The following is a 9021-nucleotide window of genomic DNA, read 5'->3' on the forward strand; positions in this document are numbered from 1 at the left end:
AAAAGTTCCCACCGAGAGCTAAAATTCGTACATTGACGATAGTTTGACCAAAAAATTCCCACCGAGAGTTAAATTTCGTATATAGGCGATAGTTTGAAGAAAAAAATTCCAACCTAGTATTAAAATTCGTTTATTGACGATTGTTTGACATAAAGATTTCAACCAATAGTTAAAATTTGAATATTGACAGTAGTTTGGAGAAAAAAGTTCCCACCGAGAGTTAAAATTAGTACATTGACAATAGTTTGACCAAAAAAGTTCCCACCGAGAGCTAAAATTCGTACATTGACGATAGTTTGACCAAAAAATTCCCACCGAGAGTAAAATTCCGTATATAGGCGATAGGTTGAAGAAAAAAATTCCAGCCTAGTATTAAAATTCGTTTATTGACGATTGTTTGACATATAGATTTCAACCAATAGTTAAAATTCGTACATTGACGATAGTTTGAACAAAAAGTTCCCACCGAGAGTTAAATTTCGTATATAGGCGATAGTTTGAAGAAAAATATTCCAACCTAGTATTAAAATTCGTTTATTGACGATTGTTTGACATAAAGATTTCAACCAATAGTTAAAATTTGTATATTGACAGTAGTTTGAAGAAAAAAGTTCCCACGGAGTGTTAAAATTCGTACATTGACGATAGTTTGACCAAAAAATTCCCACCGAGAGTAAAATTCCGTATATAGGCGATAGGTTGAAGAAAAAAATTCCAACCTAGTATTAAAATTCGTTTATTGACGATTGTTTGACATAAAGATTTCAACCAATAGTTAAAATTCGTACATTGACGATAGTTTGAACAAGAAGTTCCCACCGAGAGTTAAATTTCGTATATAGGCGATAGTTTGAAGAGAAATATTCCAACCTAGTATTAAAATTCGTTTATTGACGATTGATTGACATAAAGATTTCAACCAATAGTTAAAATTTGAATATTGACAGTAGTTTGAAGAAAAAAGTTCCCACCGAGAGTTAAAATTCGTACATTGACGGTAGCTTGACCAAAAAATTCCTACCGAGAGGTAATTTTGAATATAGGCGATAGGTTGGAGAAGAAAATTCCAACCAAGTACTAAAATTCGTTTATTGACGAATGTTTGACATAAAGATTTCAACCAATAGTTAAAATTTGAATATTGACAGTAGTTTGAAGAAAAAAGTGATCACCGAGAGTTAAAACTCGTATATAGGCGATAGTTTGAAGAAAAAAATTCCAACCTAGTATTAAAATTCGTTTATTGACGATTGTTTGACATAAAGATTTCAACCAATAGTTAAAATTTGAATATTGACGGTAGTTTGAAGAGAAAGGGCATAGCGAGAGTTAAAATTCGTACATTGACGATAGTTTGACCAAAAAATTCCCACCGAGAGTTAAATTTCGTATATAGGCGATAGTTTGAAGAAAAAAATTCCAACCTAGTATTTAAATTCGGTTATTGACGATTGTTTGACATAAAGATTTCAACCAATAGTTAAAATTTGAATATTGACAGTAGTTTGGAGAAAAAAGTTCCCACGGAGAGATAAAATTCGTACATTGACGATAGTTTGACCAAAAAATTCCCACCGAGAGTTAAATTTCGTATATAGGCGACAGGTTGAAGAAAAAAATTCCAGCCTAGTATTAAAATTCGTTTATTGACGATTGTTTGACATAGAGATTTCAACCAATAGTTAAAATTCGTACATTGACGATAGTTTGAACAAAAAGTTCCCACCGAGAGTTAAATTTCGTATATAGGCGATAGTTTGAAGAAAAATATTCCAACCTAGTATTAAAATTCGTTTATTGACGATTGTTTGACATAAAGATTTCAACCAATAGTTAAAATTTGAATATTGACAGTAGTTTGAAGAAAAAAGTTACCACCGAGAGTTAAAATTCGTACATTGACGGTAGCTTGACCAAAGAATTCCTCCCGAGAGTTAAATTTCGTATATAGCCGATAGTTTGAAGAAAAAAATTCCAACCTAGTCTTAAAATTCGTTTATTGACGATTGTTTGATATAAAGATTTCAACCAATATTTAAAATTTTATTGTTGACAGTAGTTTGAAGAAAATAGTGCGCACCGAGAGCTAAAATTCGTGCATGGACGGTAGCTTGACCAAAAAATTACTACCGAGAGGTAATTTTGAATATAGGCGATAGGTTGAAGAAAAAAATTCCAACCAAGTACTAAAATTCGTTTATTGACGAATGTTTGACATAAAGATTTCAACCAATAGTTAAAATTTGAATATTGACAGTAGTATGAAGAAAAATGTGCCCACCGAGAGTTAAAACTCGTATATAGGCGATAGTTTGAAGAAAAAAATTCCAACCTAGTATTAAAATTCGTTGATTGACGATTGTTTGACATAAAGATTTCAACCAATAGTTAAAATTTGAATATTGACAGTAGTTTGAAGAAAAAAGTTATCACCGAGAGTTAAAATTCGTACATTGACGGTAGCTTGACCAAAAAATTCCTCCCGAGAGTTAAATTTCGTATATAGCCGATAGTTTGAAGAAAAAAATTCCAACCTAGTCTTAAAATTCGTTTATTGACGATTGTTTGACATAAAGATTTCAACCAATATTTAAAATTTGAATGTTGACAGTAGTTTGAAGAAAATAGTGCGCACCGAGAGCTAAAATTCGTGCATGGACGGTAGCTTGACCAAAAAATTCCTACCGAGAGGTAATTTTGAATATAGGCGATAGGTTGAAGAAAAAAATTCCAACCAAGTACTAAAATTCGTTTATTGACGAATGTTTGACATAAAGATTTCAACCAATAGTTAAAATTTGAATATTGACAGTAGTATGAAGAAAAAAGTGCCCACCGAGAGTTAAAACTCGTATATAGGCGATAGTTTGAAGAAAAAAATTCCAACCTAGTATTAAAATTCGTTGATTGACGATTGTTTGACATAAAGATTTCAACCAATAGTTAAAATTTGAATATTGACGGTAGTTTGAAGAGAAAGGGCATAGCGAGAGTTAAAATTCGTACATTGACGATAGTTTGACCAAAAAATTCCCACCGAGAGTTAAATTTCGTATATAGGCGATAGTTTGAAGAAAAAAATTCCAACCTAGTATTTAAATTCGGTTATTGACGATTGTTTGACATAAAGATTTCAACCAATAGTTAAAATTTGAATATTGACAGTAGTTTGGAGAAAAAAGTTCCCACGGAGAGATAAAATTCGTACATTGACGATAGTTTGACCAAAAAATTCCCACCGAGAGTTAAATTTCGTATATAGGCGACAGGTTGAAGAAAAAAATTCCAGCCTAGTATTAAAATTCGTTTATTGACGATTGTTTGACATAAAGATTTCAACCAATAGTTAAAATTCGTACATTGACGATAGTTTGAACAAAAAGTTCCCACCGAGAGTTAAATTTCGTATATAGGCGATAGTTTGAAGAAAAATATTCCAACCTAGTATTAAAATTCGTTTATTGACGATTGTTTGACATAAAGATTTCAACCAATAGTTAAAATTTGAATATTGACAGTAGTTTGAAGAAAAAAGTTACCACCGAGAGTTAAAATTCGTACATTGACGGTAGCTTGACCAAAGAATTCCTCCCGAGAGTTAAATTTCGTATATAGCCGATAGTTTGAAGAAAAAAATTCCAACCTAGTCTTAAAATTCGTTTATTGACGATTGTTTGACATAAAGATTTCAACCAATATTTAAAATTTGAATGTTGACAGTAGTTTGAAGAAAATAGTGCGCACCGAGAGCTAAAATTCGTGCATGGACGGTAGCTTGACCAAAAAATTACTACCGAGAGGTAATTTTGAATATAGGCGATAGGTTGAAGAAAAAAATTCCAACCAAGTACTAAAATTCGTTTATTGACGAATGTTTGACATAAAGATTTCAACCAATAGTTAAAATTTGAATATTGACAGTAGTATGAAGAAAAATGTGCCCACCGAGAGTTAAAACTCGTATATAGGCGATAGTTTGAAGAAAAAAATTCCAACCTAGTATTAAAATTCGTTGATTGACGATTGTTTGACATAAAGATTTCAACCAATAGTTAAAATTTGAATATTGACAGTAGTTTGAAGAAAAAAGTTACCACCGAGAGTTAAAATTCGTACATTGACGGTAGCTTGACCAAAAAATTCCTCCCGAGAGTTAAATTTCGTATATAGCCGATAGTTTGAAGAAAAAAATTCCAACCTAGTCTTAAAATTCGTTTATTGACGATTGTTTGACATAAAGATTTCAACCAATATTTAAAATTTGAATGTTGACAGTAGTTTGAAGAAAATAGTGCGCACCGAGAGCTAAAATTCGTGCATGGACGGTAGCTTGACCAAAAAATTACTACCGAGAGGTAATTTTGAATATAGGCGATAGGTTGAAGAAAAAAATTCCAACCAAGTACTAAAATTCGTTTATTGACGAATGTTTGACATAAAGATTTCAACCAATAGTTAAAATTTGAATATTGACAGTAGTATGAAGAAAAATGTGCCCACCGAGAGTTAAAACTCGTATATAGGCGATAGTTTGAAGAAAAAAATTCCAACCTAGTATTTAAATTCCTTGATTGACGATTGTTTGACATAAAGATTTCAACCAATAGTTAAAATTTGAATATTGACAGTAGTTTGACGAAAAAAGTTATCACCGAGAGTTAAAATTCGTACATTGACGGTAGCTTGACCAAAAAATTCCTCCCGAGAGTTAAATTTCGTATATAGCCGATAGTTTGAAGAAAAAAATTCCAACCTAGTCTTAAAATTCGTTTATTGACGATTGTTTGACATAAAGATTTCAACCAATATTTAAAATTTGAATGTTGACAGTAGTTTGAAGAAAATAGTGCGCACCGAGAGCTAAAATTCGTGCATGGACGGTAGCTTGACCAAAAAATTCCTACCGAGAGGTAATTTTGAATATAGGCGATAGGTTGAAGAAAAAAATTCCAACCAAGTACTAAAATTCGTTTATTGACGAATGTTTGACATAAAGATTTCAACCAATAGTTAGAATTTGAATATTGACAGTAGTATGAAGAAAAAAGTGCCCACCGAGAGTTAAAACTCGTATATAGGCGATAGTTTGAAGAAAAAAATTCCAACCTAGTATTAAAATTCGTTGATTGACGATTGTTTGACATAAAGATTTCAACCAATAGTTAAAATTTGAATATTGACGGTAGTTTGAAGAGAAAGGGCATAGCGAGAGTTAAAATTCGTACATTGACGATAGTTTGACCAAAAAATTTCCACCGAGAGTTAAATTTCGTATATAGGCGATAGTTTGAAGAAAAAAATTCCAACCTAGTATTTAAATTCGGTTATTGACGATTGTTTGACATAAAGATTTCAACCAATAGTTAAAATTTGAATATTGACAGTAGTTTGGAGAAAAAAGTTCCCACGGAGAGATAAAATTCGTACATTGACGATAGTTTGACCAAAAAATTCCCACCGAGAGTTAAATTTCGTATATAGGCGACAGGTTGAAGAAAAAAATTCCAGCCTAGTATTAAAATTCGTTTATTGACGATTGTTTGACATAAAGATTTCAACCAATAGTTAAAATTCGTACATTGACGATAGTTTGAACAAAAAGTTCCCACCGAGAGTTAAATTTCGTATATAGGCGATAGTTTGAAGAAAAATATTCCAACCTAGTATTAAAATTCGTTTATTGACGATTGTTTGACATAAAGATTTCAACCAATAGTTAAAATTTGAATATTGACAGTAGTTTGAAGAAAAAAGTTACCACCGAGAGTTAAAATTCGTACATTGACGGTAGCTTGACCAAAGAATTCCTCCCGAGAGTTAAATTTCGTATATAGCCGATAGTTTGAAGAAAAAAATTCCAACCTAGTCTTAAAATTCGTTTATTGACGATTGTTTGACATAAAGATTTCAACCAATATTTAAAATTTGAATGTTGACAGTAGTTTGAAGAAAATAGTGCGCACCGAGAGCTAAAATTCGTGCATGGACGGTAGCTTGACCAAAAAATTACTACCGAGAGGTAATTTTGAATATAGGCGATAGGTTGAAGAAAAAAATTCCAACCAAGTACTAAAATTCGTTTATTGACGAATGTTTGACATAAAGATTTCAACCAATAGTTAAAATTTGAATATTGACAGTAGTATGAAGAAAAATGTGCCCACCGAGAGTTAAAACTCGTATATAGGCGATAGTTTGAAGAAAAAAATTCCAACCTAGTATTAAAATTCGTTGATTGACGATTGTTTGACATAAAGATTTCAACCAATAGTTAAAATTTGAATATTGACAGTAGTTTGAAGAAAAAAGTTACCACCGAGAGTTAAAATTCGTACATTGACGGTAGCTTGACCAAAAAATTCCTCCCGAGAGTTAAATTTCGTATATAGCCGATAGTTTGAAGAAAAAAATTCCAACCTAGTCTTAAAATTCGTTTATTGACGATTGTTTGACATAAAGATTTCAACCAATATTTAAAATTTGAATGTTGACAGTAGTTTGAAGAAAATAGTGCGCACCGAGAGCTAAAATTCGTGCATGGACGGTAGCTTGACCAAAAAATTACTACCGAGAGGTAATTTTGAATATAGGCGATAGGTTGAAGAAAAAAATTCCAACCAAGTACTAAAATTCGTTTATTGACGAATGTTTGACATAAAGATTTCAACCAATAGTTAAAATTTGAATATTGACAGTAGTATGAAGAAAAATGTGCCCACCGAGAGTTAAAACTCGTATATAGGCGATAGTTTGAAGAAAAAAATTCCAACCTAGTCTTAAAATTCGTTTATTGACGATTGTTTGACATAAAGATTTCAACCAATATTTAAAATTTGAATGTTGACAGTAGTTTGAAGAAAATAGTACGCACCGAGAGCTAAAATTCGTGCATGGACGGTAGCTTGACCAAAAAATTCCTACCGAGAGGTAATTTTGAATATAGGCGATAGGTTGAAGAAAAAAATTCCAACCAAGTACTAAAATTCGTTTATTGACGAATGTTTGACATAAAGATTTCAACCAATAGTTAAAATTTGAATATTGACAGTAGTATGAAGAAAAAAGTGCCCACCGAGAGTTAAAACTCGTATATAGGCGATAGTTTGAAGAAAAAAATTCCAACCTAGTATTAAAATTCGTTGATTGACGATTGTTTGACATAAAGATTTCAACCAATAGTTAAAATTTGAATATTGACAGTAGTTTGAAGAAAAAAGTTCCCACCGAGAGTTAAAATTCGTACATTGACGATAGTTTGACCAAAAAATTCCCACCGAGAGTAAAATTCCGTATATAGGCGATAGGTTGAAGAAAAAAATTCGAACCTAGTATTAAAATTCGTTTATTGACGATTGTTTGACATAAAGATTTCAACCAATAGTTAAAATTTGAATATTGACGGTAGTTTGGAGAAAAAAGATCCCACCGAGAGTTAAAATTCGTACATTGACGATAGTTTGACCAAGAAATTCCCACCGAGAGTTAAATTTCGTATATAGGCGATAGTTTGAAGAAAAAATTCCAACCTAGTATTAAAATTCGTTGATTGACGATTGCTTGACATAAAGATTTCAACCGATAGTTAAAATTTGAATATTGACAGTAGTTTGGAGAAAAAAGTTCCCACCGAGAGTTAAAATTAGTAAATTGACAATAGTTTGACCAAAAAATTCCCACCGAGAGATAAATTTCGTATATAGGCGATAGGTTGAAGAAAAAAATTCCAGCCTAGTATTAAAATTCGTTTACTGACGATTGTTTGACAAAAAGATTTCAACCAATAGTTAAAATTTGAATATTGACAATAGTTTGAAGACAAAGTTCCCACCGAGAGTTAAAATTCGTACATTGACGATAGTTTGACCAAAAAATTCCCACCGAGAGTAAAATTCCGTATATAGGCGATAGGTTGAAGAAAAAAATTCCAGCCTAGTATTAAAATTCGTTTATTGACGATTGTTTGACATATAGATTTCAACCAATAGTTAAAATTCGTACATTGACGATAGTTTGAACAAAAAGTTCCCACCGAGATTTAAATTTCGTATATAGGCGATAGTTTGAAGAAAAATATTCCAACCTAGTATTAAAATTCGTTTATTGACGATTGTTTGACAGAAAGATTTCAACCAATAGTTAAAATTTGAATATTGACAGTAGTTTGAAGAAAAAAGTTCCCACCGAGAGTTAAAATTCGTACATTGACGGTAGCTTGACCAAAAAATTCCTACCGAGAGGTAATTTTGAATATAGGCGATAGGTTGGAGAAAAAAATTCCAACCAAGTACTGAAATTCGTTTATTGACGAATGTTTGACATAAAGATTTCAACCAATAGTTAAAATTTGAATATTGACGGTAGTTTGGAGAAAAAAGTTCCCACGGAGAGTTAAAATTCGTACATTGACGATAGTCTGACCAAAAAATTCCTACCGAGAGGTAATTTTGAATATAGGCGATAGGTTGAAGAAAAAAATTCCAACCAAGTATTAAAATTCGTTTATGGACGAATGTTTGGCATAAAGATTTCAACCAATAGTTAAAATTTGAATATTGACAGTAGTCTGAAGGAAAAAGTGCACACCAAGAGTTAAAATTCGTATATAGGCGATAGTTTGAAGAAAAAAACTCCAACCTAGTATTACAATTCGTTTACTCACGATTGTTTGACATAAAGATTTCAACCAATAGTTAAAATTTGAATATTGACAATAGTTTGAAGAGAAAGGGCATAGCGAGAGTTAAAATTCGTACAGTGACGATAGTTTGACCAAAAAATTCCCACCGAGAGATAAATTTCGTATATAGGCGATAGTTTGAAGAAAAAAATTCCAACCTAGTATTAAAATTCGTTTATTGACGATTGTTTGACATAAAGATTTCAACCAATAGTTATAATTTGAATATTGACGGTAGTTTGGAGAAAAAAGTTCCCACCGGGAGTTAAAATTCGTACATTGACGATAGTTTGACCAAAAAATTCCCACCGAGAGTTAAATTTCGTATATAGGCGATAGGTTGA

The sequence above is a fragment of the Xylocopa sonorina genome, unplaced genomic scaffold, assembly GCF_050948175.1.
Source record: "Xylocopa sonorina isolate GNS202 unplaced genomic scaffold, iyXylSono1_principal scaffold0047, whole genome shotgun sequence".
Lineage (NCBI taxonomy): Eukaryota > Metazoa > Arthropoda > Insecta > Hymenoptera > Apidae > Xylocopa > Xylocopa sonorina.